This window comes from Neltuma alba, unplaced genomic scaffold, assembly GCF_004799145.2.
Source record: "Neltuma alba isolate B1F8T4 unplaced genomic scaffold, ASM479914v2 tig00006941_pilon, whole genome shotgun sequence".
In the NCBI taxonomy this organism is placed as follows: Eukaryota; Viridiplantae; Streptophyta; class Magnoliopsida; order Fabales; family Fabaceae; genus Neltuma; species Neltuma alba.
In genome coordinates, this window is record NW_021634629.1 from 7,141 (window position 1) to 29,892 (window position 22,752).

General features: G+C 34.0%; 1 pseudogene; it reads right to left on the reverse strand.

Annotated features, from left to right (window-relative positions):
* Positions 1–19,158: 19,158 nt before the first annotated feature.
* Positions 19,159–21,868, reverse strand: LOC114751482 (uncharacterized; annotated as a pseudogene).
* Positions 21,869–22,752: the final 884 nt, after the last annotated feature.

The window sequence follows — 22,752 nt, forward strand, 5'->3', positions numbered from 1 at the left end:
AAAATGTGACATATAATGGGGGATATGTGGCAGCCATCAAAGCAAGAAAGGTTTAGATTTAACCATGTGTCCAATTCTAGAGTTTTTCAACATTTATCCCTTAATTTTACATTTTATTTAATTAAATATGGTGAGGTCTGGAAGCTGCACGAATTTGAGCTTGGATTGTTCCTAATGTGGGCCCCAAAAATGGTCTAGGCTAGCCCAAAAAGATGGCTCACAGTCTGAATCAAAATCCCAAACCAATTTAAAACTTTATCGGTTACTATTTGCTAGTAACATTCCATAATTTTTATAGGCCTCAAAAAATTTATTTCTCTTCATAATAATTCACCTTTTAATATGAGAATATGATCTGAAAATTTTCAGAATTTTTCACCTCCTCTAGGTATTTATTTTGAATTTTCTCTAGTTAGGCCTCTATCAGTATTACTGCGAGAAGATAAATTTCCTAAAATTAATTTCTGAGCTTCCAAGGCCTAAAACCAATTCCACACATTCAAATAGATATTTAGATGATTTTTTCATATTTTTTTAAATTTATTAAAGCCTCTAACTAATTAAAATAATTATTTTTCTATGATTTTCTAATATTTTCCAAAAAAACTTTTGTTTATGGGAAATTCTGTAACAATTTATTTTCATAATAATTTCACCTTTTAAGCCTTAACCAAGTTTTCAAAACCTCTCATTTGCATTTTTTCTATTTTTGGGAATTTTCTAAAATTTTTCTCAAAATTTCTCGTTTTGCCCATCCAAAACTAATAATTACGAAAAATGCTAGCCCAAACCTTATCGGGGTTTTAGCACAAAAATTGTTTTATTTTTCCATCTAGTTTCTGTATTGGCCCTCATCCTAATTTTTAATTCCCTATGTCCAGATGAAATTTCTCGAGATGTGACAATTTCACTTGCTAGAAGCATACAATTCAAGTTCTTGAGAATAATACTTAATTAAGTTAAGTAAGTTTCTATAAGAAGTGAAACAATTAGGGCGTATGTGGTATAACCGATTAATTAAATATCAGTTAAAGGAATGATATTAAAACATAATCCAATTTGCCCATGCATTCTTATGAAAAGTTCTTGGAATGAGTTTGTTATGATTTTTGTAAATATCATTAGAACTTCTAAAGAGCTCATAAAAGTTATAAAATACTTACAAGAAAAAATTTGAAATGAAAGACTTGGGAAGAACAAAGTTTTTCCTCGGATTTCAAATTGAATACTTGAGAAATGAAAATTTTTGTGTATCAAATAATTGATACAAAAAGAAGGCCTTAAAGTGTTTTATATAGATAAATCATATCCATTATGTACTTCGATGGTTATGAGATTTGTGGAGGTGAATAAGATCCTTTAGACCTCGAGAAGGTGATGAAGAATTATTTGGTCGAGAAGTACCATATGTTAGTACAATTGGTGCACTTATATATCTTGCTAGTCACCTACGACTTGATATATCATTTGTTGTTAACTTACTAGCAAAATATAGTTCTTCACCAATATGAGAACACTAAAATAAAGATTATAAATTCTTTTCTGATCCAGATGTTGGTAATTCTAAATAGAGTATCTCACAATATCCAAAAGATGGTGAAATATATATCTAGCAAATCTGTTCTAATAAAAATCTAGCAGATATGTTCACCAATTCACTTCTTATTGTAATTATTTGGAAAATTTTTCATGATATCGGATGTCACAAACTCAGGAATATTAATTGATGTTATCAAGAGGGAAAGTTAATACACGCTATACTCTTTTTTTCTTGTCTATGGTTTTTTTCCTACTGGATTTTCCTAGCAAGGTTTTTAATGAGGCAGCATCGAATAGTGTATCAGTGAATGTGTACTCTTTTTCTTCTGCTAGGTTTTTATCCCACGAGATTTTTCCTCATTGAAGTTTTTTAATGAGACACATCTTTATATAATGGACATCCAAAGGGGGGTGTTATGAATATTATCAGACGTGGATGTCCATCTTCCCTTCCTCCTCAACTTCCTCAACTCCCACTACTCCATTACTTCTCCTGTAAAACCCTTTACCTTAAAAACGTTAGAACTCATCACAAAGTCACTACTATGGTAGAAAAGGAAAATCTGTTAAATGAACTACCATAGTAGGAAGAAATTTGCATAATTTTGAATTCACATTTAAACCGTTGCATGCAACTGAAATCATTCATTTACATCTACTGGGCCTCCGAGCCTCCGGCCTGGGTAATAACAAACATCACATCAGCCCATCTAAATGATTCCCAACCAAATAATCCAGAATTCATAAAACACTAGCAATGGCCTCCGGCCAACCAAAATAAGGAGATACATTCTCTTCAGTTTACAACAAGGCCGGGTACTCAAATATATCAAAAAGTAGTCCTAACTGTGGCAATATATACTAGTCATACATGTACAAATGCTAGAGGCCTAAAGCTAACCAAGCTCAAGCCTCTGCGTCTCTTCCCGATGGCCCACGCCGGGAACCTTCACCTGAAAACATTTTAAACCACGGGGTGAGACAAAGTCCCAGTAATCAGCCTTTCCAATACTAGGTACTACTAAATAGGTGCTCGTGAGGTGTCAAGTGGGGTAGTTCACAAATAATATGGTAACAAGATAGCCACAACAAGTTATGCCAATGCAATGATGCAATCCCATCCACCAAATCCCTCACTTTGGGGGATTTTTCAAGAGCCGAAGCCGGCCTATCCCTCACTACGGGGGACGTAAGGAGCCATAAAAGGCCTATCCCTCACTCTGGGGGACGTAGGGAGCCAAAAGGCCTATCCCTCACTATGGGGGACGTACTAAGCCAACCATCATGCATTAATGGAGGCCTTACCACGTGGTAGTAACTATCAAAAACTCTCACCAATTCCCAAATCATGCATCATGCTCAAATCATAATCAAATAGTAATTGAACATCTCATAAGTAACTTCATTCAGTGGCATATCCTTCACAAATTTCAAGATTTCATTCATCATCAATCAAAAACCCCACAAGACAGTTTTTCCTTTTTATATACAACATATAGTTTGAACATAATTACTACTTAGAGCACAAAACATAAATCTACTCACAATACCACAGAAGCAAGTACTAAGGATTGGAAAGTGGTTACCTCTCGCCTGAGCAAGGAATAACAAACCGACAATGTGGTCCCGTGCACCACCACGACTCACAATCGGTCTACACAAGCACACAAACACACAACCATCATATATTAGCTTTCAAACTAATAATGTGGCCAAAAACAACACTTGGGGACACAAAATTCCTATCTCCCACCAACTCTACCCAACTCAAAGGGTATAAATATCAAAGCAACACTCCAAAGTCATACCAATCCATTAAAACCTTAATTCCTTTCCAAACATCAATTAAAATTCATAACCTCAAGGACCCACTATAGGAATTCTACCCCCAAACATCCTATCTGAGCAATTAAGGTTCCAACAACAAATCTACACCGATTAAACATCCAATTTAACCCTCCTTAACATAACCCAATTCACAAAACTCAAAATCAATCTCTACATTATCATCCTCAATCACAAACCTCCTATTTCTATAAACCCTAACTCCAAAAATTCAAGATTCTTTAAATCCAAGGAAACTACACCGATTAAATACTTAAACTAACCCAATGCAATCAATTAAACCCAAAACAATCGGTCAAAAACCTCAGTTCCATCACAACTTAGAAAATCCTAGGGTTCCACCAAAAATCTTCAGAAATTCTAAGAAATTCCAAGAAAGAAAGAAGATTAGAGGTTAAAATCACTTACTTGAGGTAATGGATCCTTAGAAATGCCCCCTCCAAGCCAAAAGTTTGAAACCCTAGCAGAGCTCCTCTCTCCTCCTTCAGATTTTCTTATTTTCGCACGCTAAACCCTCCCGCGACTATAAAGATTCGCGACCTTTCGCCGCGGCGAACTAATCCCGAGAGGGATTACTCGCCTGAAAACCCGACTTCGCCACAGCGAACTCCAATCTTTGCCGCGGCGAAAGCTTCCCGAGAGGAAACTCTCGCTCGCCCAGAAGAATTTCGCCGCGGCATGCCCCTGCCTTCGCCGCGACGAAACCTTCCCGAAAGGGAAGTCTCGCTCACCAGAACAACTTCGCCGCGGCGTCCCCAAGACTTCGCCGCGGCCAAACCTTCCCGAGAAGACACTGCCCTCTGAAACTCCCGGTTTACTTCGCCGCGGCGAACATACCCTGAGAGGGGTACGTTCACCTATTCCTCCAACAAACCTCAAATCCAACCCAAACACCAAGATCAAGATTAAATTGCTAATCTATCCTCAAAATCAACCAAAAGAGGTTATTAAAACCCGATAAAAACTTAGGATGTTACATCTCCACTATGCCTTTAATCTTGTAACTCACCCCCCTCACATTCATGTGGTTTATTGTCCACTATCTATCATTCAAGTACAAGTGTAACTTATGTGTAATACTATGCCTATAAATAAGGCATGCTATTGTATTGTGATGAAGGTGAAGTAAGTGAATGAATACAATATCATTCTCTCATTTTCTTGTTTACATCTTTTCTCTAATCTACTTTCTTTATTAGATAATTTCATAACATGACCTTGTTATTAGCTACTCAATTGTTATTCTCCCTATTTACGAATTAGTGAGCAAAGGACGGATCAAAATAGAAAATTAATTATACCTCAGGTAAAAGGATAAAATTCCAGCAGTACACTAGGTGCTCTTTCTTGTGTCCACTAGTTTCAAGGCATTTATCAACCTTTCGTTCCTCGGGCAAAAGTACTGAAAGCAACCTCGCACTATGTGACTTGGGGGGGGGGGGAGCGTTAACAACATAAAAGACTGTGAGAAAGAAAGAAAAATTGAAGTATTACTCCATCTGATTCAAAATATGTGAGATAAATTTTATCTATTTACTTTTATCAATAAATTAGTTAAAATTATTTTAAAATAATAAATATGTAAGCCATGTATTTTTTTTATCAGAGAAGAAAGAGAATACATGGGGTAAATTTGGAACAAACTCATTAAACACGTAGATAAAAGTGAATGTTATCTTATGAAAAAAACCAAACCCCTCTAACAAAGTTTAGCTTATATTTTGAACCGAATGGAGTAATTACTTACGAGGACAATTATTAGGGAATTGAGCTTTGGTTTGAAATGTTGTGATGAACATCATAAGAAAAACCTTTAAGAAATTATGATAAATGCATATTTCATCAGTTAATTGGGTTATAATTTTGTATCCAATAGGGTCTCAAATTCATACCTCTTCTTATCCACTTCCCAGACGTACATACTTAAGTATTGATATATCCTTTCCCCCCCCCCTTTTCGATGATATTTTTGCCCACAAGTATTTATTTCATTGACTGCCAATTATATATACTGTACATTGGATTATGGTGTTGAATGATAGGGCCTGTTAATTCAAGTATTCCACTTCATCTCACATTGTTTGCTTTTTAAATATTAATAATAAGCATAAATATTCCATGAAATTAAAGGCAGCTACTATGTTTTATTAAGAAAAATTATGCAGCATGCACACACCATACACGGTCTAGGAGAATATGGGTGATCATAATATGCCCTAAGAAAATGAAATGCGCAAGATTTGGTTCCAACGTTTATTAATTTAAATGGAGTAATTGGATGCTTAGTGTATGATCTTTTCGTAACGCTAGAACTTATGTAATTAGGGAAAGACAGACAAAAAAATGGAACAATAAACACAGATGACATCACTAATTGTTAAGCGAGATCTATCACTATATATCTACTCCTTTACTTTTTTTTTTGTTTTTGTTTTGTTGTTTTTTTTTTTGCTGTATCTACTACCGCTAGAGGTGACTAATCTGCTCCTACTGTAAACTTTCTAAAAAAACCTTTGGTGCTGACTACGATACCCTCTCTGTACACATCACTGTACCCCTCTTTGATTATATGGATTGCATGTTTAAAGATAGAAAAATATCTAAGTCAATTATTCCTCCATTCCTAAATGTAAGACTTATTTTGTAATAGAATTTACACTATAAAATGGGTTTTATATTTAAAGTCAGATGGGCAATATCTTATCGTGCCTAAGAATGCAGTAAATATTAAATTTGTAGTAAATATTAAATTTGTATAGTTAATTGAGCCGCAGTCTAATTAACGATTATCAATTCATGGGACAAAGCTAACTAATTAGATGGTTATTATTTATTTTCCATCCGTGGAATGAACATATAGTTAGACATATTAATAATTGTTGGAGATGTTTTATGTTTTCTGGGCCGCTGATCTTTTATTTATTTGATATTAATTCGAGGATGCGTAGAGGAAGGTTTGTCTTTCAATAATTGAAACAAGCTTTAAATATGCTCCGGAACCTTCCAGTATGATCAAAAGGACATTCTGCAAGAATAATTTGGCACATGAAGGGAGACCCACAATCGAAAAAGTTTACCTTTACCGAGTTATTAATAAATCTCTGACATAGTTGAAGCCATATATATATATGATACCAACTATAATAAATATTTCAAATTATAAGAACCCTGACATGTATATACATTGTTGCTTTGGATTCACACAACCTGCTTAAGTTGTTCATGATCGGTTTTAATTAAATTTGGCAAATTTTCCGTGGCTTGTCGTCTTAGATCTTCGGGGAAAAATGTGGTGTGATCACACAGGAACTGATGAGATCACCAAATGATAGTTTTTGGGACCAACTTGCTGAGAAACCCGACAAAATAATCGCAGCTTTTTTGTTTTTTCCGCTGTTTTGGCTAAGGAATGGGTCACTGCATGATCCGAATAATACATAATTTAGTACTCTCAGAACTCTGGTCACTGGGAATGTTGTTCTTTATCCCACACAAATCTATGATATGTCGACTGCATCTGAAATCGTGACTTGCTCTCTCCGCAACTAACAAATTACTACGAGAAGACCAAACAATGGACATGCTTGCGTCCAGCCGTGAGACCTGAATTTGCCTCTAAATTAAAGGAGAATCTTGGGACTATTAACTCAGCAACAGAAGTAAATAACCGATTGTTCCAGAGCATCTCTACTTGGATTAGCTTTTCAGAAGTGATTTATAGTGTATGAACTAAGTATGTGAGAGGGATTTTGTCTTGACTTGCATGAAAACACTTTTTTTGACTGCTTATAGTGTTTTCCAAACACTCCCTTGGGAAGATATTTGGATTGGCTTTTTAAAAGTAATTTTATGGCGTAAGGGGTAAGGATGTGAAATAAGTTTTGTCCCGGTGCTTGCGTGGAAGTCATAACAGCAGCACTAATTGCAGCCACGAGCTTGCATTAAGCAATAAAGAGAGGCCAAAAGATTATCTAGACTGTTTATAATAATGAAGGGATTGCTAGTTGAAGTTAAATATATCCCACCAATGTTTGAGATAATGTTGGTCAAGCTCACTGATTGGATTAGACATACATCATTACAAGCAATCATTTGGTTTCTTAAAAGAACTAAGTAGTCTCTAACCAAACCATATTCCCTGGTCGGAGCTTTGATGCACTGTAAGCAATTTTGTGGTCCATATATATAATTCAGATCACAGCAGAATCAGACCCTTTCATGATCTGCAGAGAAAAGATGATGAAAGAGATTCTGGGGTGTGGACCAGTGAATACAGAAAAGACAGTGATAATGTGTGGTGTAGTTTTTGTGGGGTTGCATCCACTAGAGAGAGAGAGAGAGAGAGAGAGAGAGTAGTGAAGTGGGAGTTATGATTCTGTGTGAAGCATGAATTGAAGATAAGAATGAGGTGTGGCTTGCTCATGGATCTGTGACCCTTAGATTGATTGTATGAAACCAAGAACAACGCAGCCTTTTTTCTCTATTTAATGACTTTCCTTCTTTTCTTAATTAATTAAGAGAGAATATGAAAATTATTATATTCATGTGAGGCACAATGATGAGTATACTTCACTTTTTCTCGAGATAGTAGAGCAAATGGTAGACTCCTCCCAACTGTTACTACATACTTAAGAGTTATGTGATTTAAACTCACAACTACTTGCTTGGATAACGAGAGCTTACTGATGTCAAACTAAGTTGGTTGAATCACTTATTTTTTAATTTTAAAGAAATGGGCGGAAACAAAAGCATAGTCTAAATTTTGTTGAATGGGGACACAAGTGTATAGGCAGGTGTGATCCAGAGTCAAAATGGAAAATTTGTGTTGGGGGCTACCCTACACCCACTAATGCTTCTCCTTTTACTTTCATCAAGTCATAATAATTGCAGCACCAAGTAAAGCGAGAAAGATTAAAAGCTGAATAATAATAATGATGATGATGATCAAAATAATAGTGATAAAATAAAAAGCATTTTGATTTGATTTGAATTTTGCTTGCTCGTAAGAATTCTATTTGTACTTGTAATGTTAAATCCGGCGGCCAAAACTAAGATCCTCAAATATAAGGAAAGGTTTGAGAGTTCAATCTTCAAAGTTCGAAGTGAGAAACCAAAAGGGATTTAGAATGACATTCATTTGCTCATCGCCCGCAATTCTTGGGGCACACTCACTTGAATATTGCGAAAAGTGAGAAACCAAAGGAGATTTAGAGTGAAATTAATTTCACCTATCTTATCACCCGAGTTAACAGCTAGATTAATTTAATTAATTAATCAATCAATCAATCACTTAGAGTTATTCATGATGAAAATAACCAAATATGCTGAGAAAAGTTTTATCGAATTGCTATGATCAGGAATACTATATGGTACGTAGTGAATTAGTGGGTTTTAAATAGAGAAAACAAGAATAAAAAGTTGGGACAGGAGAGATGAAAATATTAAAATGGATGTGTGGTCATATAAAAAAATATAATATTCATAATGAACATATGTGAGAACCTGTAATAGTAGAAAATCATTTAAGATGATGCGGCAATGTAAAAAGAAGGCCACGTCATTGGTAGCACCGGGATAGGTTAGACATCATGGAGTCCGGCGGAAAGAGGGAGGGGAAGACTAAAGAAAACACTCATTGAAGCTATCGAACGGTTGGATATACGAAGCTAAAGAGTGCAAGGAAAATTGAACCCTCTTAATCTAATTAAACCCACTTGATGATGCATTGAACAAATAAACCTGAAAAGCACTGTTTCCAGTCCAGTTTGTGCTGGATTATATTATTCGAAAGTAGGCAAACATTATAAAGAAATTACACCGGACAAGCAGTTCCTTCTCATCTAAAGCAAGAATCATTCGCATGAATTCATTTATTTCTTCAATTTATTCTTAGTGTAGTTGAAATCCCTTCCGTTATTGCTACATGTCTCCCTCTTCCTTTACGAAAGTCTAATAATAAGTTTCTCTCACATGTAATTTAGATATAAGAAATATTTCTATATATAATTTTTATGTATGTGTATGGTTCTATTTATAACTATTCATTCAATATTTACCAAGGTAACATGCTTTGTGCGCGCGTGTTCGAACTAGGTAATGGGTGTGTTTGGGATGGCGTTTGGACCCCCAAATGCACATCCCAATCGGAAAAGTCACAGATGGGGCAAAAAACATGTTTGGTTTCATTTTTTTTGAATCTGACTTTTGGGATGCCAATGGACTTCTGTAAGAAGCTATTCAAAGCTGCTTTTACAGGGCGTTTGACAACATCGTTCGAATTTGCTACCTAAAATTTTCTCTCACCTGGGATAAAACAAAACGAGACATAAAAAATATAACAAAAGCCTCCCCAGCGTCTTCTTTATTTTTAATAATACTCCTTTCAGTTTAAAATATAAGCTAAATTTTATTTGAATGCACTTAATTTTTTTATAAGATAATATTTAATTTTGTATAAGTATTTAATGAGGTTTTTTTTTCAATTTTACCTCTATAAATTCTCTTTCTTCTTTAATTCATTTATTACATCATTTTCTTATTCTTTTCATTAATAAAGATATATTTGAAAAAACAAATAATGCCTTACATATTTATTATTTAAATTAATTTTAACTAGTTTCTTGATAAACATAAATGGATAAAATTTAACTTATATTTTGAACCAGATGAAGTATTATTTTCCTTACTTCTTTTAAAATGGTCATATTATTAAATATGTACTACTTAATAAAATTCATGTCCTTTTAAGTCATTTTGTATCCAAACTTACTTTTACATTTATCATCCAAACAAGTTTCAGCTTCTCAAACTGACTTTTTTCTAAAACCCAATCAAAACATAAATCACATTACCCTATCTGACTTTTACTCAATCTGACTTCTGGAAAAGTCAGATTGAGAAAAAAGTTACTTCTCCACCGTTAATCCAAACACACCAAATGTGTTTTAACCGCACGAGGAGTACGAGCTTTTCAAATTATGTTTTTACTTTAAAAACATTAAATATTTTGGATTGTATGAGTTTAAGTGATTTTATCGAGATTATAAAAATTCATATATTTAGTGATAGTCATTAAAGAAAATAATATTGTAAGAAAATTACACATTTTAATTTTTTATTTTTTTCATAATTTTTAATATAGTCTTTATAAATTAAAACTTCTTAATTATTAGTAGTATGTCTTAAAAATTATGGTATAGTATTTTCTTCACTGAAGATATAACTAACTTCATTTCTCATAATATTTTATATATTTATCACGTATATGAGTGAAAGAGAAAAAATTTTGGATAATAATATAAGAACGCCAAAATAGTGATAAAATAATAATAAAGTTAGGGAAAATTAGAACAAGGGACCTACAGAAAATGATATTTACCAGGGAGGATCATAAAAATTGAATGTAGGAGATTTAATTAGGGATAACTTGGTATTTTTGTATTTATATTTTAAAATTCGTTGCTTCCAAATAATTAGAATTTTTATGGCCCTTCTCAACAAATAGTTTCTCTAGGTCCTTTAATTAAATTTTCCCTTAAAGTTATGTTATATATTTTTTTAATATAAATTTAGTTCAACATTTTGAAAATTATAAAACTAAAGGTAATAATGAACTGATAAAAAATGAAGATGTGTGTGTAATTTCGTCACGTGCAAAGCCAACACATTGCTGATGAAACTTCGTTTCTCATGCAACTATACACAAGATTTCCTCAAATTGCAATTACGTTATGATGTAATGAAACCTAGAAAGTGATTTTTTTTTATGTTACACGTGGAAAGTGATTCACTACCGAAAAAAGGACATTAATAACAGAATTTAGCCACAAAATTTCATTCTGTCGCTAATCCGTGACAAATTCTGTAACTAAAATTAACAACGGAATTTAGTAATAAAATTTTTTTGTCACTAATGATAGAATTTTATTCCGTCGCTAAATTTTGTCATTAGCTAGTCCGTCACTGATTTTGTTCTATAAGCTAAGAATATTCCTAAAATCTAAAAGTGGGATATGAAGAACAATAAAATTCTCATCATGTTGAGGTAATTAATACTTTCTCCAGTCTTCTAAAGTAATAATTTTTCTTTTTCATTTAGTTTCTAACAAACTATAAAACCTTTTAACTAATTAAACAAACTCTTCTAGTCAATCATTTATATTGAGGGTAATTTTGATATTTTATAATAAATAACTAATTTTAACTCACTTCTATAACTTAGGTAAAATTGTTTATAAATGCTTAAAAATAAGATTGGAAGGAGAATACAATTTAGCACTTTTGAGAACATGATCATAGGTGATAAACCAATCCCACATTAGGGTTTTCTCTTATCTCACAGGAAGCATTGTGGGTCAGGTGGTTCCAAGAATGATCTTTCTCAATGGGAGTTGGAGCTTCCACCCAGTCAATATGTACATCACTTTTCTTAAACCTTTGATCCCAACAAAGTTTCAACCCAATCAAGGATACCCATAAGTTTAGCTAATAATATGATGGAGGTTAAAGTTCTAGTTCCTTTTATGAAGGCCTTGATCTAATTTCCGAATAATCCTACAACAAGATGCTTCTATTCTCCCACTGAAACCATTAACATCTAGACCAATCCATCTATCTTTGGAGGGTAACAGAATGAGTTTTAACTAGTAAGACTTGGCATAGTTAGAGGGATACTTGCGTTCCATGTGGTACTTGCATTCCATGCGTGAAATGAACGTATAATGCTACCTCCAATCCTTAATATAAGACTTTGTTTGACTTTTATTTTGGTCCTAATTATAAGACCCCGATCCATTTTGTCTCTCATATTTATATATTTTTTCCCAAGGTAATCCCTCTAATAATGGTAGTTCTAGCCAATAAACTTGATTAGCAAAGATATTTTAGGAAAGACAACACTTATTTATTACAAATAACTAACTTAACCTATTTCCTTAATCTCCTCAAATTAGTCAACTAGTTCTTATAATTAGGACCGGAGATAGTATACTACTTCTGGTTCTTAATATGAAAGCTAGTTTAACATTTAATTTTGTTTTAAATATAAAAGTCCAATCCACTTTGTCTCTCATATTTATCCATTTTTTCCCAAAAGAAGTCCTTATAGTAATTGCACATGTTAAAGATTTCATAAAATGGTAGTTCTAGCTAATACACATGATTAGCAAGGGTATTCTAGGAAAGATAACACCTATTTATTATAAATAACTAACTTAATAAACTTCCTTCTTCTGCTCAAATTAGTTAATTAGCTCTTAGATTAAGAATCGGAGGTAGTAATTAATTAAATGTACTTATAATTTTTGGAGACGTTTAGGTTGATGGGCTTTTTTTATTTATTTGATATTATTTCATGGATGTTAGGTCACGTAGTAAGGATGGGTGAAGAATAAATAGAAGTTTAGTATTCAATTCATCGCAATGTTAAAGGCAAAAAAAAAAAAAAACAAAAACAAAAACAAAAAAGGGGGTTGTCTAATTGTCTTTCAATTATTGAATAGCCTTTAAATACTACCTTTAGTCCTTAATATAAAAACTAGTTGGAGATTCAATTTAGTCATTAATATAAGACCATAATCCACTTTGTTTCATGCATTTATTTATTTTGCCCACAAGTTATATCTCTAGTGATTGCAAGAATTGTTTCAATACAAATGATTAAGAAGGATATTTTAGGAAACACAATACTTATTTATTATAAATAACTAACTTAACTAATTTCCTTAATATTCACAAATTAGCCATGTAGTTCTTATATTAAGGATTGGAGGTAGTGTGTGTGTCTATATATCAGATCAACTTAATGCATGAAGGAAGACCCACAATCTAAAAGTTAACAATTGATTAAACGAATCTTTGACAGTTAAGGTTTAGTTGGAGCCATATATCAGATGTAACACCCCCAATTTTCTGACTCAGGATGAGCAGAGAAAAGAAAATTATTAAAATTATTTAATGGCTAAATAAATTTGGGGAAAATTATGGAATGTTGATTTTCAAAGTTTAGAGATATTTTGGAAAAGTTATTTCCCCAAAAAAATAGCTTAAATAATTTTAATAGATAATTTCAAGAGGAAAATGGCTTATTTTCTAAGAAAATTATGGAAAAATGTTTAGAGATTTTTATTTAATTTGAAAATTTTAGGATAACCAGTTGTGAAGGTAAAGAAGTTATTTGAGGCATAAAATCCTTAAAATGGGTTAAGAATTAATTTCTGGAATTAAGAGTTATTTTCTTGGAAAATTCAAGGAAAATAGTTATGAGTTAATTTTTGACCCAAAATTTTTAGAGAAATTATTTTAAGGGTCACAAAAGCTAATGGATAAGAAAAATCCATATAAGATATTTTGGTTTAATTTCTGGATATATTTTATATTTCAGAAAAATAGGAGAGGGATAAAATTTGAGGAATAAATATGATAGAGGGGCAATTTGGTCCAAGAATCTCCCACATTTCACACGTATACCTTGCCTTTTAATCATCAGACCGCTCATACACTTCTTCATTTCATTTCCGCGACGTTGAGAGAGCACGAGAGAGACAGAGACGCGACTGATATTGTGAGACAATACAGTGTAATAAGTAAAGCTTGGTGAGACAAAATTTTCCCCTATTTTTCTGATTGGACTGGTGCCAGAATGAGGAGGGAGGATCTAAGTAGATTAATACAAATTGTTGAAGGAAGAATGAAATTATTGATTAAAAAATTGTCATTTTTCCCATATGTGTGATGTATGGCATATAAGGTGTTATATGATGTGGCATTTTCATTGAATAAGGAGGACAACTCAAGGATTAAGGTGGCATGATCTATGGGAGGAAGAAGAAGAAGCAAGATTTGAAGAAGTGTTATGTGGTGAAAGTAAATGGTGAAGTTGGAAGATTACCATAAGGTAAATTGGCTTGCATTATAAATACCCCATTTCCTCCTTCATGGCCAAAGTTTCAGCCAGATCAAGAGTGAACATATAGGGTACCTCTCGGGCAAAGCTGTAGGTGGGGGAAGGAGTTAGATTTTGATAAATCTAAATTCGTTTATAGATTCTAAATGAAAAATCATGTAGAAAAAGCATGTGGAAATTAAGTTAAAGAAGATGATACTAAAACCCTAAAATAAAGGTTAAAGAGTTAGGGTTTTAGGTTAAAGTGTTAATGGAATTGTTAAGTTAATTGGAATGTCTTTGTTTTTTGCTTGATAGGCATTGGTATTGGACAAGGAAAGGCCCAAGAACAAGAGGAAGAGATTGAGGAATTAAGTTTATCAAGAGGTAGCAATAACTTACAATTTTGGTAATTATATCGGCTGTTTATGTTATGTGTATGTGCCATAAAGTGGTTTGTAACATCCTAAGTCTTATCGGGTTTTAATAGCCTCTTTTGGGTTGATCTTGAGGATAGATTAGCAATTTAATCTTGATCTTGGTGTTTGGGTTGAATTTGAGATTTGTTGAAGGAATAGGTGAACGTAGCACCGGGGGTTCCAGGTAGGCTTTGTGTTTCGGGAAGGTTTGGTCGCGGTGAAGTTGTTCAGGTGAGTGAGGCTTCCCTTTCGGGAAGGTTTCGCCGCGGCGAAGGTAAGGGCATGCCGCGGCGAAGTTTTCTGGGCGAGCGAGAGTTTCCTCTCGGGGAGCTTTCACCGTGGCGAATATTGGAGTTCGCCGCGGCGAAGTCGGGTTTTCAGGTGAGTAATCCCTCTCGGGATTAGTTCACCGCGGCGAAGATATGGGTTCGCCGCGGTGAAAGGTCGCGAATCTATATATTCACGGGAGGAGTTCATCGTGCGAAAATTAGAAAATTTGAAGGAGGAGAGAGGAGCTCTGCTAGGGTTTCGTTGTTGAGGCTTGGGAAAGGCATTTCTAAGGATCCATTACCTCAAGTAAGTGATTTTAACCTCTAATCTTCTTTCTCTCTTGGAATTTCTTAGAATTTTTGAGGATTTTTGGTGGTACCGTAGGATTTTCTAAGTTGTGATGGAACTGAGGTTTTTGACCGATTGTTTTGAGTTTAATTGATTGCATTGGGTTAGTTTAAGTATTTAATCGATGTAGTTTCCTTGGATTTAAAGAATCTTGAATTTTTGGAGTTAGGGTTTATGGAAATAGGTGATTTGGGATTGAGGATGACAATGTAAAGGTTGATTCTGAGTTTTGTGATTTGGGTTATGTTAAGGAGGGTTAAATTGGATGTTTAATCGGTGTAGATTTGTTGTTGGAACCTTAATTGCTCAAATGGGATGTTTGGGAGTAGAATTCCTATAGTGGGTCCTTGAGGTTATGAATTTTAATTGATGTTTGGAAAGGAATTAAGGTTTTAATGGATTGGTATGACTTTGGAGTGTTGCCTTGATAGTTATACTCTTTGAGTTGGGTAGAGTTTGGTCGGAGATAGGAATTTTGTGTCCCCAAGTGTTGTTCTTGGCCACATTATTAGTTTGAAAGCTAATATATGATGGTTGTGTGTTTGTGTGCTTGTGTAGACCAGTTGTGAGTTTTGGTGGTGCACAGGGCCACATTGTTGGTTTGTTGTTCCTTGCTCAGGCGAGAGGTAACCACTTTCCAATCCTTAGTACTTGCTTCTGTGGTATTGTGAGTAGATTTGTGTTTTGTGCTCCAAGTAGTAATTGTGTTCAAACTATATGTTGTATATAAAAAGGAAAAACCGTCTTGTGGGGTTTTTGATTGATGATGAATGAAATCTTGAAAATTGTGAAGGATATGCCACTGAATGAAGTTACTTATGAAATGTTCAATTACTATTTGATTATGATTTGAGCATGATGCATGATTTGGGAATTGGTGAGAGTTTTTGATAGTTACTACCACGTGGTAAGGCCTCCATTAATGCATGATGGTTGGCTTAGTACGTCCCCCATAGTGAGGGATAGGCCTTTTGGCTCCCTACGTCCCCCAGAGTGAAGGATAGGCCTTTTATGGCTCCTTACATCCCCCGTAGTGAGGGATAGGCCAGCTTCGGCTCTTGAAAAATCCCCCAAAGTGAGGGATTTGGTGGATGGGATTGCATCATTGCATTTGCATAACTTGTTGTGGCTATCTTGTTACCATATTATTTGTGAACTACCCCACTTGACACCTCACGAGCACCTATTTAGTAGTACCTAGTATTGGAAAGGCTGATTACTGGGACTTTGTCTCACCCCATGGTTTAAAATGTTTTCAGGTGAAGGTTCCGGGCGTGGGCCATCGGGAAGAGACGCAGAGGCTTGAGCTTGGTTAGCTTTAGGCCTCTAGCATTTGTATATATATGGCTAGTATATATTGCCACATTTAGGACTGCTTTTGAAATATTTGTTACCCGGCCTTGTTGTAAACTGAAGAGATTGTATCTCCTTGTTTTGGTTGGCCGGAGGCCATTGATAGTGTCTTATGGAACTCTGGATTATTTTGTTGGGAATCTTTTAGATGGGCTGATGTGATGAGTTTTGTTACCCGAGCCGGAGGCTCGGAGGCCCAGTGTATGTAAATGAATGATTTCAGTTGCATGCAACGGTTTAAATGTGAATTCAAAATTAGGCAAATTTCTTCCTACTATGGTAGTTCATTTAACAGATTTCCTTTTTACCATAGTAGTGATTTTATGATGAGTTATAATGTTTTTAAGATTAAGGGTTTTACATGGTTGACTTATGAATATTGAAATGTGTTTAACTCCTAGTATTGATGCCTTGGCAAATATGTATAGTTAAGTTGTTGAATCGTATGTTATGTGTTTTCTTTTCATGGCATGTTAATTCCATTAATGGCATGATAATGCATAAGTCAAATGCTTGCATATTACATGAATTAACCATGCATTTTGATACTATTATTGATGTTCTTTGCTACTGAGATTTTCTTAAAATCTCACACCCCTCTTATGTTTAAATCCTAACCATTTAAGGGATGGAAGCACTAAAAAGAAAGGTAAAGAGGTGGCCATTGCTTGAATCCCTATCTTTGTTATGGACTAATGAACCATATTATGTAATTATACATTGATTGTGGATGGTTAGAGTGTGGTTTTAAGTTGAATGGCATAGTAAATACTCCTCCGGTCCTTAATATAAGACCCATTTAACTAATTTGATTAGATTAAGGAAGTTAGGTAAGTTAGTTAATTATAAGAAAAGTGACACATTTTTCCTAAAACACCATAATCATCTTTCTTAATACCTCCTCTTCCTCTTCTATTTGACTATGGTTGAGGGGGTATCCATAGGGGTAATTTAGAGAAAATTGATAAATATGAGAAATAGGTTTTATATTTAGGACCAAAACCAACTCAAGAATTGGGTCTTATATTAAGGACGGAGGAGTAGTATGCATGAAATGATATGGCATAATGGTGCAAAAATAACCTAATTAGCACCTATTTTGGGGTTAATGTGATTATGAGCAAATGAGGGAATTTGGTCATAAAAGTTGACAATTTAATAGATCTTATTTTTAGCTTTAAAATAAGTGATAATTCATTAAAATTAGAGTTTTGTTCAAATAGTTAGGCCTATCCAAAGTTAGGTATAAATTTTAAAAATTAAAAATTTATCATATGAATAGTGCACGTTGGCGTGGAAACTAGGCTGAAATGTTAAGAACTTATGATTTGAGATTTTTTCTTTAAAGATCATTCAGTAAGTTTCAAATAGGATTTGAGACTACTTCATTTCATTTTTTTTTTTTGATTTAGTCATGATTTTTTAAAGTTGGGCTAAATTTTAAAGTTATAATGAATTGTAACCCAAGAACAATTGCTTTGAAATTTTAATTTTCCTAACCTAAGGAGTTAATGAATGGTTCCAATTACTTCTGTTTGATGTCAAAAAGGGTTAGAAACTAAGATGTTACATGATTCATGATTTTGTAATATGTTTTTTCTATTTAAATTTGATATATTTATTTTTTATTTTGAATGCAAAATAACTGTAACATTCTTTATCATGATTGTTTCATTGCGAATAAGTTCAAACTTCTGAATTTATTAATTAATTGATTTTTCTGTTCAAAATGAATTAAAAGTTAAAACTTCCAATCTCACAATATTTATCATGATTGTTTCATTGTGAATAATTTTTCTGGTCAAAGAAAAAAGCGAAATCTCACAATATTAGGCTAAAAATCCTTAACACATTTTTTTTTATTTAAATTTAATATCTATATTTTTTATTTTGAATGCAAAATAACTGTAATCTTCTTTATCATGATTGTTTCATTGTGAATAATTTCAAACTTCTGAACTTATTAATTTATTGATTACTCTGTTAAAAATGAATAAAAAGTCAAAAAGTTCAATATTCTGGTCAAAGAAAAAAACACAAAATCTCACAGTATTAGGCTAAAAATGCTCAGCATTTCACAGTGCGCGATTCATCATTATGTAATATGTTTTTTTAATTTAAATTAAATATATTTATTTTTTTTATTTTGAATGCAAAATAACTTTAATCTTCTTTGTCATGATTGTTTCATTGTGAATAATTTTAAACTTCTGAATTTATTTATTCATTGATTATTCCGTTCAAAATGAATTAAATTTTAAAACTTCCAATATTCTGGTCAAAGAAAAAAAAGAGCAAAATCTCACAATATTAGGCTAAAAATCCTCAACATTGAAATGATAAAACATTGATCTTTTGCTTGTTTAATATTTTCTGAATCCATTTTTATTTAATTTTAGTAAACAAGAAGTCATCTATTAATTAATATCTTTTTGAAATTATACGCTGATATGATAATGTTATGCAAAATTGGAAATTGGAAATGATCGGATACAGTAATTTATTTTACAACCCTTGATATTTGGTGAAGATATATATACTAAGTTAACATCTGAGATCTGTGCGCATATATAATAAGTTAATTGTTTTTCAAGATTGAATTCAAATTCTTAACATATTTTTTTATTTTAATAAAATGCAGAAAATAACTTTTAGTTCAATTAAATTGTATATATATAATTCCAGATAAGAATTTTGCTGATTCGAATATAAGCATAGCTGTTAATTTTTTTTATGGTTTTTCAACCTCAAATCTTTTTCTTATCTATCATTAATTAATTTCGCATTAGTATTACTTATGAAAGAATCAATTCTAACGATTGACGCCACAACTATAGGTAATCGACATAAGTAACAATTGATGTCTATAGGCATCTCTAATTATGTTTATATCTATATATATATATATATATATATTTAAATCAGGTTGCCTATTCCTAATTTAAATACAATTGACACCAATTAAATTTTCTTATACAATCATAGAGAAGAAAAATCCTGGTCAATTATGTACTACAAACAGAAAACTACAGACACATGAATCAAGTAAAAACATTTTATTCCAATTCACTGAATAGATAATTCACAAACGAGTTAATCCAACAAACGTAATCTATCATATTCTTTGCCAGCAATTGCAGCTTCCATGACAGCTTGGGGGTTAATGGCCCCATCATTATCTAAGAACATTTGAAGCAGATTCTTAGAAAACCCACTTACTAATGCTACTCCATCTTGATTACTAGCCACTGGGGTTGCCCTAGAATTTCTGAGATTCCAAAAAACTATCTGAGGCACTGCAGATCCAAACCCCTTTTCTCTGTACTTTCTTTTGATTACTTCATAATCGGTTTCCCAAGGATTGCAAGAAGCTTGATCAAATTCCATGTCGCTGAAAACAAATACCCTCTTGATCATTTGATCCTCCTTGAGATTTGCTTTCACTGCTACCTTTAGAATTACGTCGAACACCTTCTGAAAATCAGTATTTGCTCCCCATTCCATTCCTTTCACGAACTCCATCTTGGACTTTAGATCCTTCCCTTTTATCACATGCAATTCTGGGTTCGCACTAAATGTAATGACCTTCCCTTTCCATGGCTTTTCACTCGTTTCAGATACCAATAACCCCATTGCCACTGATACCTCCATTGGAATTCCAGTCATGCTTCCTGAAACATCACAGATGGCCAAACTGCTTCTTAGCTTACCTTTCTTTAGTAAATCATCCACCATTCTCTTCCATTGAAGCTCTGCTACTTGTTCATTATCTTCATCATAATCCAACGATCTTATGATCTCATGGGGAAGCAAAGCACCGGCTGCTATAGTGGACTTGCCTGATTTGACATCTTCTAGGTATTTGGTAAATCTTTCTTCATCGTGTTTCATAAATTTGTCTGTGTAGAATTTCATGGCCACTGAGGCTACCCTATTGTATGGTAATGAGCCCCACTGATTTGCACCAATATATACTTCTGGCAATTCCAACGCTTTCCTTAGTGGCACCAAAATTTCCTTTCTCAGACGCTCCCGAATCCTATAAGCATAGTGGGCTTCCGCAATCCCTTCATATTCCGGATAGGATTCTCGTGGGAAAATCCTCCTTGCAATGCTTTCACAAAGCAGTGTAGAACGATCAAAGGAGGAATCAATGGATGGACACCATTTGGCTGCGAGACTGATCTTTACTGGTTCTTCACGTTTGAGAAACTCTATATCTTCCTTCAAACATTCAGCAAAATGATCTGAGATGTGATCGTATAGTAAGCAGAAGTTAGCATCATTCTGATATCTTTGTAATACTTTCTTAGCCATGGCTATTCTCTTTTCTTCTCTTTCTGCATGAGCCATCTCTTTCCGGTTCACTTCTGGAATCCGTATGTTTTGGACAATTTTTTCTTGTCCTTTCCCCTTCGAGGTTTCATGTTATACTTTTTGCGTCCTTTTCTTTTCTGCCATTCTTGTTTCTGAATCTTCCGCACGTCGAGACCTTCCAAGATTCTATAAAGAATCTCAGGCAGATCCTTGAAGAAGCCAAACTCAGCAAAAGAAGGGACGTTGATTGCTAGGGTTCTGGGATGATTGGTGTAAAGCCATAACGCGGCTGCATAAAACCCTTCCTTGTCAGACTTTCCTGTCCCTCGAACACCTCGAAGATTACAAACGAGCTTGAGGGTAGTCAAGGGGTTATGTGACCAAGCCAACTGGAGCCTCTGTACCAGAGAAGAAGAGGGAGTATCAGGAACAATATGAAAGAAGAAATCAAGACAGGGATCGCCGGTGGAGATGAAGGTGGCAGAATTATTCTCTGTGAAGCCCATGTTTTGATGAGGCAGTATTTGGATTTCGTTAAAATCAGCCACCACTCGATCCATGAAAGGAACGTAAACATGCCACGCTGGATCTATCAAAGGAGGACCGTCTGGATCTATCAAAGGAGGACCGTCTGGATCTATCAAAGGAGGACCTGGACCCGTGAAAGCAGGACCGTCGTAATCAGCCGCCACTAGATCCATGAAAGGATCGTCGTCGCCGCCAGCGGTGGATGATGACGTGGCATCGTGGCTGTGGGTCGAGTTAGGGATCTCAGGCGGAGGACCTGGAAGAACCGCCACGTGACTGAGAGGTTGGCCGGGGTTATAGATCTCAGGAGGACCTAGAAGAATTGCCATGTAAAAGGAGACACTATGAGGCGGTGGATGAATGAAAGAAAGTGATGAAAGCTTCGGACTAATGGGTACATACTTATAGTTTAGGGTATTCTTTGGCCCCAAGTCATATTCTTAGTCACCAAGGAAAGGTAATACAATAAAAATAGAACTAAACTAATAAACGTGCCGGGCCCGAGAAAGTCCCGTTCGAATAATATCTTCAGGAGATTATATTCGGTGTGATGGTGGATGAGAGGGTAGGAATTTATACTAATTCTAATTTGAATTTGCTGAAAGTAATTTAAAATAATTTGAATTTTAGTGTCAGAACCTAATTCTAATTAATATACGTGCCATGGCCGAGATTTCTTTGGCTCTAGTTATGTCTAGTAATTCATAGTGGTATTACCTTAACTTGACGTCAGGAACAAAAAAAAAAAGTGGGACCCAATGCTTTATTTTTGTTCTAATTGATCTTGATTTGATATTAAAAGTATATTGATGTTTGATCCGATTTTCTGCATCTTATTACTCTAGTTCCAATTTCGTTCAGGCTTCTCAAACGCTGTGTAAGGTCTTCAAACTCAAAATTTTTAACTCTACTGCAATTCATTTGATTATATTCTTTTATTTCTTCTATCTTTATGCTATTTTGAGAAATCTGATTTGGACGGGGAATAGTATTCTTCTAAATATGCTCAGATGGTTTGATTTTTTAGTTTTTGATTTCACCAAAACAAACGAAGGATACACACACTACAAGTTTATTTGTTTTAGAAATCTTCTTTCATTTTGGGTTGTTTGATGATCTACTATCAGAACCATGTATCGATATTCCTTATAATTATTCTATTTGTGATTTAATGATCTTATATTTGCCTCTTTGTTCATAAAAACTTGGTTTGCTAACTTTTAAATATTTACAGCATATCCTTATGCTTAG